General features: G+C 40.9%; 1 protein-coding gene across 1 annotated transcript in view; it reads left to right on the top strand.

The window, feature by feature from the left end:
- The window catches only part of COL4A4 (collagen type IV alpha 4 chain), a 135,041-nt gene that overhangs the window by 88,521 nt on the left and 36,402 nt on the right, over positions 1-10,118 (top strand). The window lies entirely within an intron of this gene.

Below are 10,118 nucleotides of genomic sequence, written 5' to 3'. Positions count from 1 at the left end.
AGTGCTATCCTCATTTTTGAGGGACATTGTGGCTGTACTTCTTCCAAGATGGGTTTGTTCATCCTTCTGGTAGTCCATGGTACATCAATACTCTTCACTCACAATGAAAAGGAGTCTTCTTGTGAAGTTCCTATTCCTTGTCCAACTTTGACACGTGCATACAATGCCATCACACATGGTTTGGGTCAGGCACGTCTTAGTCCTCACGTTGACATCTGAGCTTCTGCACACTTTACCAAGAGGTCTTTGGCAGCAGATCTGCCCAACGTTGTACACCCTTTGCTTTGTGAACTTCTGTCTCCATGGGCATTGATTCTGGAACCAAGCAAACTGAAATCCTGGACAACTTCCATACGTTCTTCATTTATCATGACATTGCTAATGGATCCCATTGTGAGGATTGTTGTTTTCTGTTCATTGCATTGTAATCCATTCTGAAGGCTGTGGCCCGATTTCCATCAGGAATGGCTTCTGGCCCTCCTCACTCTAACTCATGTCATCAGCATGTCACAGGTTGCTAATGAATCTTCCTCCAATCATGATGCATGTTCTTCTTCACATAGTGCAGCTTTTTGGATTATTTTCTCATCAAAGAGATTGAATAAGTATGATGAAAGAATACAACTTTCATGGATATCTTTCCCAATTTTAAACCACGTGAGTCCCCCTTGTTCTGTTTGAATGACTACATGTTGGTCTACGTACAATTTTGCATGAGCACAAGTGAGTGTCTGGAATCCCCATTCTTCTAGATGTTGGTTATAATTTGCTATGAGCTGTATGATTCAATGCCTTTGCATCGTCCATGAAACACAAGTCAACATCTTTCTTGTGGTCTCTACTTTCCACCAAGATCCATCCAACATCAGCAATGATATTCTCCCTTCCATGTCCTCACATCTCAATCTGGCTTGGGTGTCTGGGGGTTCCTTTTCCATAGACTGCTACAACCACTTTAGAATGATCTTCAGCAAAATTTTATTTGCATGTGGTATTCATTATATTGCCCAAAGATTTCCACATTGTGTTGGATCATCTTTCTCTTTTTTTTAAATCGTTTTATTAGGGGCTCATCTTTCTTTGGAGTGGGCACAAATATGGATCTCTGCCAATTGGTTGGCCAGGGAGCTGTCTTTCCAGGTTGTTGGCATAGACAAGTTAGCTCTTCCAGAGCTGCATCCGTTTCCTTAAACATTTCAGATTGCTCTTCCATCAATTTCTGGAGTCTCTGTTTCTGCCAATGCCTTTAATACAGCTTGTTGGTTTTTTGATCATATGAAATGGTTGAACATGAACCAACTTTTCTTTTGTATATACAGTGACTCAGTATATTCCTTAGTAGAGTCCTCCCATCTCCTTTTGTTACTTCCTGTGCTGTTCAAGAGGACCCTTGGGGCCCTAGTGGTTATTAGTTGGGTTGCTAACCTCCAGTTCAGCAGTTGAAACCACTAGCCACTCCGAGGGAGAAGGATGAGCCTTTGTACTCCTGTAAAAAATTACAGTCTTGGACACTCACAAGGGTAGTTCTACCCTGCCCTATAGGGTCGCCATGAGTTGACATTGACTCAGTGGCAGTGATTTTGTGCTGCTCCATGTCACTTTGAAGATGAAGATGCACCAGACCCTCGTCATCATGTTTTCAATCGCCTCACATGCTTGTGAAAGTTGGACACTGAGTGAGGAAGATCGAAGAATAACTTGATGCACGTCAATTGTCGTGTCTGCAAAGAAGACTGAAAGCACCAACATAGCTGATTTGAAAGAAATGCAGCCAGAATGCTTAGAAGTGAGGATGAGGAGGCTTTGTCTCCCATACTTTAGATATGTTATCAGGAGAGACAAGTCCCTGGAAAAGGACATCATGCTTGATAAAGGGAGAGTCAACAAAAAAGAGGCAGAGAGCTTCAAGGAGATGATTGACACAGTGGCTGCAGCGATAACAATCGTGAGGATGGCACAGGATCGGCAGTGTTTGCTTCTGCTGTGCATCACATCGCTGTAACGTGAACTGATTGGATGGCACCTAGCAGCAGCAACAACAGCTTATTCAATATTATCGAACTCTTTACTATTGTAAAGTGAGGCTTCAATTCTTCTTTAGCTCTAGCAGCTTGAGAAATGCCAAAAGTATTCTTCTTTTATGCTTTTCTAATTCCAGATCTTTTCACATCTCATTCTAATACTTTGTTTCCTCTAGTTGCCTCTGTTCAGACCTTTTACTTTATCATTCCTTCCATTTGCTTTAGCAAGTTTCATCACCTCTTCGGATATCCAGTTTGGTCTTTTCCGTCCTTTTTGTCTTTTTTATGGACTTTTTGGTTTCTTTATGTCATCCCACAACATGTCCGGTCTTCATTCGTAAGTGTCCAGTGCATATTTTTACGTGTCTAATCATATGCTTAAGATAATCTCTAAACTGATGTGAGATATACCAAGTTTCACTTTGACTCTTGTGGACTGATTTAATTTTTTTCTGCTTCAACTTGAACAAATTGCACATATATAATTGATGGACTGTCCTGCACTTGGTCCTTGGGCTTGCTCTAACTGATAACATTGAGCTTTTCCATCATCTCTTTACACAGATGTAGTTGATTTGATTTTTGTGTTTTCCACTGAGGGTGGTACATGTGTGTAGTTGCCATTTATGTTGTTGGATAATGATATTTTCAATTAATATGTCATTGGTCTTGCAAAATTCTATCATGAGATCTCCAGTGTTATTTCTGTCTCTAAGATCATATTTAATAGTTACTAATTCTTCTTTGTTTCCAGTTTCCACATTCCAATCACCAGTAATTATCAGTGCTTTCTGATCAATTTCAGATGGGAAACGTTGGTAAAAATCTTCCATTTCTTTTCATTTTGGGCTTTACTGGTTGAAAAATAAATTTGAAAAATCATAATAATTGTTCTTCCTTATAAGTGTATGATTATTATCCCACTACTGACAACATTATGCTTCAGGATACCCCCTGCCCAAAATAAACAAAAGTGAAAAACCCTCCTGTCAGTGAGTCTATTGAAACTGATAGGAGAAAAGTACTATAAGTAGAACTAATAGATGCACTAGAACTGCCCCTGTGGGTTTCTGAGACTTTAAATCTTTATGGGGATAGACAGCCTCATCTTTCTCCCATGGAGTGGCTGGTATGTTAGAACTGCTGATTTTGGGGTTAACATCTCAGTGCATAGCCCACTATGCTACTAGGGCTCCTGTACTTCAGGATAGATCTTTAAATACCCGTTTGACAATGAATGCTACGCAGTTCTTCTTTAATTTGGCATTCCTAGCATACTAGACCATGTGAACTCTTGAAGCCCACTTGTGCAAACTAAATGAAGAATCTGAGTTATTTTACACTTAATCTGACTTTTTCCTCCTTTCTTGTTTTTCCTAAGTTTTCCTTAGTTCTCATTCGCCTACTCTTCTGTAGCTTTTACCATTTAAATGGTTCCTTTTCTCCTACTTCCTGTTTTAGCCTGAACTTTTTAAATGACGTCATATGCTCTTCAGCAGTACAGAGTTTATTTACATTTGCAGTCTCTGCTGACTGGAAAAAAGAAGCCCTGGTGGCATAGTGGTGATGAGTTGGGCTGCTAACCATAGGTCATCAGTTGGAAACCACCAGCCACTCTGCACGAGAAAGAAGAGGCTTCTACTCCCGTAAAAATCTGTAGTCTAGAAAACCAACAGGGGCGGTTCTAATCTGCCCTACAGGGGCTCTATGAAGTGGAATTGGCAGTGAGTTTTTCGATTCATGGTCATTATTCTTTAGCATGTTGAGGAAAGGCAAAATCACTTCCCAGAGTGACTAAAGCAGTTGAAATTTCCAACAGCAGTGGAAGAAGATTCCAGTTTCTCTCTGCCACACTCATCATTTTCCATTTTTTCTGATAATAGCTATCTTGTTGTGTGCTCTTGAGTTAATTCTGATTCATAGTGACCCTATATGACAGAGTTGGATTGCACTGTAAGGTTTAAGGCTATAATGCTTATGAAGGCAGATGGCCACATTGTTCTCCCACAGAGCAACTGGTGAGTTCGAACCTCTGACTCTTCAGTTAATAGCCAAATACTTAACCACTGTGCCATTGGGCTCCTGAAGAGCCATCTTAGTGGGTATGAGAGGCTATCTCTTAGTGGGTATGAGAGGCTTGCATTTCCTTAATGACTAGTAATGTTGAGCATCTTTTTAAGTGCTTACTGACCATATTTCTTCTTTGGATTAATATCTATCCAAGTCATTTGAATAACTTTTACTCCTTTTTTTTGGTCTTCTTGTTGTATTAGGCAAGCATTTTAATGGTTTGATTTTTTTTTTAATTCCAGATGGGAATAATGCTGCTTATCCTTGCTGTAGGAATGTTTTTGGGATAAATCACACACACACACACACACACACACACACACACACACACACACACTCCAAATCTGCTGCCATCAAGTTGATTCTGATTCATAGTATCTCTATATACTATTTTCAAGACTATAAATATTTCTTTTAGGCGAGGGGTTAATACCTCCTTATATATGTTTTTGTCTTTTCTTTTTTTTTAATTAAATACTTTTATTGCGGGCTCTTACATCTCTTATCACGATCCATACATTCTTTCATAGTATCAAGCACATTTGCACATTTGTTGCCATCATCATTTTCAAGGCATTTCCTTTCTACTTCAGCCCTTGAGATTAGCTCATTTCCCCCTCCCTCCCCCATCCTCCCTCCCTCATGAACCCTTGATAACTTATAGATTATTATTTTCAAATCTTACATCCTCCTCTGTCACCCTTCATCCAGTTTTCTGTTGTTCATCCCCCTGGAAGGGGGTTATATGTTGATCCTTGTGATTGATTCCCCCTTTCTCCCCCCACCTTCCCTTTATCCTCCTGGTATCTCTATTCTCATTGTTGGTCCTGAGGGGTTTATCTGTCCTGGATTCCCTGTGTCATGGGCTCTTGTCTGTAGCAGTGTACATTTCTGGTCTAGTCCGATTTGTAAGGTAGAATTGAGGTCATGGTAGTGGAAGGGAGGAAGCATTAAAGAACTAGAGGAAAGTTGTATGTTTCATCGGTGCTATACTTCACCCCGACTGGCTGTCTCTTCCTTGTGACCCTTCTGTAAGGGGATGTTCAATTGTCTACAGATGGGCTTTGGGTCTCCACTCCATGCCCCACATCCTCCCCCCATTCACATTGGTATGATTTTGTTCTGGGTCTTAGGTGCCTTATACCTGATCCCATCAACACCTCATGATCACACAGGCTGACGTGCTTCTTTCATGTGGGTTTCGTTGCTTCTCAGATAGATGGCCGCTTGTTTATCTTCAAGCCTTTAAGACTCCAGATGCTATATCTTTTGATAGCCGGGTATCATGAGCTTTCTTCACCACACTTGCCTATGCACCCATTTTGTGTTCAGTGATCATGTCAGGAAAGTGAACATCACAGAATGCTGGGTTATTAGAACAAAGTGTTCTTGTGTTGAGGGAGTACTTGGGTCAAGGCCCAATGTCCCTCTGCTACCTTAATTCTTAACATATAAGTACATAGATCTATTTCCCTATCATTATATATAAATATATTTACATATGTACATGCCTGTATTTAGATCTCTATAAATGTCCTTTGTCTCCTAATTCTTTCCTCTATTTCCTTTTACTTTCCTCTTGTCCCACCATCGTGTTCGGCCTTCATTCGGGTTTAGTAATTCCTCGCTATTACATTGCCCTTGATTGAGCCCCACTAGGCATCCTATGCCATTTTCCCCATTCATTTTAGTTTACTTGTTGTTCCCTTGTCTGTGGGTTTGTTGACCCCCACTCTTCCTTTCTCCCACCTCCCCTTCTCCTGTGTTCCCCCAGAACCATCGGTCCCATTGTTTTCATCTCCGAATTATTTATCCCTCCGATCTTATCTAGATAGACATGTAGAGACATTAATAAGCACAAAAACCAGGCAAAGCCAAACAAAGGAAGACAAAACCAACAAAATACCAACAAACAAAAACAAAATAACAACAAAAAGAAAGTCAATGAGAAAAAAGGAAAAGCCTATAAATAGTTCCAGGACTGTTTTTTAACCTTTAGGAGTGTTTTCCAGTTGAGTCTGATGGGGTGCCACACTCTGCCCCCAAAGTCTATTTTTGGTATTCCACAGGGATCTCATCGCTTTGCTCCCCTTGCTCCTCTGTTGCATGCCCTTCGTGTTTTGCCGCAATGTGATAGGGTCAGATCAGGCACAATTCCGGCACTGTCTCCAGTGCTGTGCCCCATAGTGCTATGGTTCAGTGAGGGACATTGTGTCTCAAGGTGGGGCCGGCCCTTTGGTCCTCTCTGTGCATTGTCTGCTGTGAGCGGGAATATCATCCTCGGGCCTTGGCGGGCCAGGATATGTTCCCCTAACTCTCCATTCCTCTTTCTTTCTCCTATGTGCTCTAATCAGGTGTGCTTCTCTCCCCAAGCTATAGCTTCAGGGCTGTCCTCTGAAGCACATTCTTCTGGGAGTGGGGTGGGGATGGGACTATAAATCTTTATGGGAGTAGAAAGCCTGACATATCTTCCAAGCAGTGGCTGGTGGGTTTGAACTATCAGCTTTACAGTTAGCAGCCCAATATAAACTCAAATGTCATATTAGAACCGGAATCAGGATGGATTCACATAAGCTTATAATATGTGTTATATATAATACTATACTCATATGTGTTATAATATTATACTCTTCTTGATTTTTTAAATACAAAACCTTATTTTTAACCATTTTATTGAGATATAATTTACATATGCAATTCAGTGGTTTAAATATATCAAAGAAGGTTGTGCATTCCATGAAGCAGGGAACCAATAGAGAGGTCTGAGGGGCCAGCCCCAATCCCAACTACATGGATAGTCCACTCAGTCACCCTTCCCCCAGAAGAATTCACTTCAGAGGACAGCACTTACGCTCTAGCTCAGGGAGAGGGACATGTCTGATCAGAGCACACAAGAGCAAATGAAGGGAGAGGAAGAGAGAGTGGAACACATCCTGGCCCACCAAACCATGGGGATGATATTCCTGCTCAGAGCAGCCAATACACAGAGAGGACCATATGGCCAGCCCCACTATAAGACACGATGTCCCTCACTGACCCACAGTGCTACAGGGGACACCACTGGAGACACAGTGCGGGAATTGTGTGGGTATCTGACCCCACCACACTGAGGCAAAACACTAAGGGCATGCAACAGAACAACAAGGGGAGCAGAGCAAGGAAGTCCTGAGGGAAGACCAAAAATAGACTTTGGGGCCAGGGCATGGCACCCCATCAGACTCGACTGGAAAATACTCCTACAGGTCAATAAAAAGTCCCTGAACTACTTATAGGCATTTTTTGTTGGTGGTAATGGTTTTGTTGTTGTTGTTGTCTTGTTTTTTTGCTTTGTTTTGCTCTGTCATGATGGCGAGGAGGATGTAGGAGGCCTGGTAGGCTTGATCAAGGGCAATGTAAATGAGAGGAATTTCTGAAACCCAAATAAAGGCTGAACATGATAGTGGGACAAGAGGAAAGTAAAGGAACTAGAGAAAAGAATTAGGAGGCAAAGGACATTTATAGAGGTCTAAATACAGGCATGTACATATGTAAATATACTTATATATGATGATGGGGAAATAGATCTATGTACATATATTTATAGATTTAGTATTAAGGTAGCAGATGGACATTGGGCCTCTACTCAAGTACTCCCTCAATGCAAGAACACTTTGTTCTACTAACCTGGTATTCCATGATGCTCACCTTCCCAACACGATCGCTGAAGACAAAGTGGGTGCATTAGCAAATGTGGTAAAGAAGGCTGAAGGTGCCTGGCTATCAATAGATAATAGCATCTGGGGTTTTAAAGGCTTGAAGATAAACAAGTGGCCATCTAGCTGAGAAGCAACCAAGCCCAGATGGCAGAAGCACACCAGCCTGTGTGATCATGAGGTGTCAATAGGATCAGGTATCAGGCATCAAAGACTCAGAACAAAAAATTGTATCATTGTGAATGAGGGGGAGTGCGGAGTGGGGACCCAAAGCCCATCAGTAGACAACTGGACATCCCCTTACAGAAGGGTCACGGGGAGGAGACAAGTTAGCCAGGGTGCAGCACAGCACTGATGAAACATACAACTTTCCTCTAGTTCTTTAAAGCTTCATCCCCCTACACCTCCCCACTATTATGACCCCAATTCTACCTTATAAATCTGGCTAGACCAGAGCTTATTCATGGGTACAGATAAGAGCTGGAAACATGGAATCCAGGAGATAAACCATTCAGGACCAATATTGAGAGTAGCCATAGCAGGAGGGTAAGAGGAAGGTGGGGATAGATAGGGAGAACTGATCACAATGATCTATCTATAAACCCCTCCCAGGGCAATGGACAACAGAAAAGTGGGTGAAGGGAGACAACGGTCAGTGTAAGACATGAAAAAATAATAATAACTTATAAATTATCAAGGGTTCATGAGGGAGGGAGGGTAGAGGGATGGAGGGAAAAAATGAGAAGCTGATACTAAGGGCTCAAGTAAAAAGAAAATGTTTTGAAAATGATGATGGCAACAAATGTACAAATATGCTTGACTCAATGGATGGATGGATGGATGGATGGATGGATTGTGATAAGGGTTGAATGGATCCCCAATAAAATGACTTAAAAAAAAGAAAGGTTGTGCATTCCTCACTACAATCATTTTTAGAACATTTTCTTCGTTCTTGTATCCATTATTGTTAGCTCCCCATTTCCCCCAAACCTCCCCTGTCAAAACTCCATGAAACTACTCATCTCATTTCTATAGATTTATCCACCCTGAATTTCATATAAAGAAAATCATTTAAAAGCAAACAAATCAAAAAAACACCAACACAATGAAAATCTTGTGTTGATGATGGTACATATATATTTAATAAAGCACGTGCCATTTAACATCCCTCCATGCACAGTTCAGTAACATGTTCCAGGTCTGTCATCTTTCTATCACATTGTTCAGCCATAGCCATTCTGTTTCCAGATTTTTTTCCATGACTCTTAACAGACTCAACAGGTCCTTTACAACACAGACTATTAATTCAGCTTATAAACAGGGATTGGATTAGAACCACTAGTGGCAAATAAACATGTAGGGAAAATCCTCTCTTATAATCAAGAAATGTGACTTAAAGTGTGCTTGATGGACCATTTCATCCTTTTTCATCTAGCATGACAACAAGCCAGTGAACTAAACCCTCTTCAACAGCACATAGGTGGGTCTTGAAGCTGTGATCATGCAATTGTGGGACGGTTGCTTTTGAGGCTAGGAGCTAGGACAGCACACCCTGTCAAATCTACAGCAGCCTCTGTCAAGAACCCAAACCCTAAAAGGCCTCTTCTAGAAGACCAAAGAGCCACCGATCCATCCTCTTCAGCAAGTCAATGTCACAAGAAAGGGACTGTTTCAAGTTTCAGAATTTAAGAGCTGCTTGTTGTTGAGCAATGTGTGACTCTCAAATGCCATCTGGTGTGGACAAACCCCCTGTGAAGAGCATTGAGTATTAGATGTCTCAAATGTTGAGACATTTGAATGTGGCCTGAGTATTAGACAATACGTAAAGGGATTGCTGTCCATTTTCTTGGTGGTAACAATGCTATCTTGGCAGTTAGACAGTGTTCTGATATTTCAGGATCCCCTCCTGAATGATTTATGGACAGAACACCATGAAATCTGTGATGAACTTCAGCATTTAAAAATCTATTTTTTTTTAAAAGAAACCAACACAGAATACTATTTTACCTATATCCTTTCTTCTCTAGAATTTTTCCCCAGGAAGTAATTTAATAGGAGAAAAAAATTAGAGGTATATAAATATCATTATGCAAAATAGCAAGTATTACAAATAATTTAAATGGCCAATAGTAGAAGGGAGGTAGATCGCTGCAATTAACTCAACAACAGTAAGCCAATCATTTAAAAACCAGAATGAGAAATGCTATAACCAATAAAAAAAATTTGTGACTCAATGTTAATTTTTAAAAACTTTAAACATAAGGCTGAGTGTTCTTTGCACATGGATGGTTGGATGGATGAATGGATGGATGGATGGATGGATGGATGGATGGAT

The sequence above is a fragment of the Echinops telfairi genome, unplaced genomic scaffold (assembly GCF_000313985.2).
Source record: "Echinops telfairi isolate 266 unplaced genomic scaffold, ASM31398v2 ScPeMD7_3;HRSCAF=10, whole genome shotgun sequence".
NCBI lineage: Eukaryota > Metazoa > Chordata > Mammalia > Afrosoricida > Tenrecidae > Echinops > Echinops telfairi.
The sequence above is the reverse complement of the archived record's forward strand: the minus strand, read 5'-3'. Positions and strand labels throughout refer to the sequence as shown.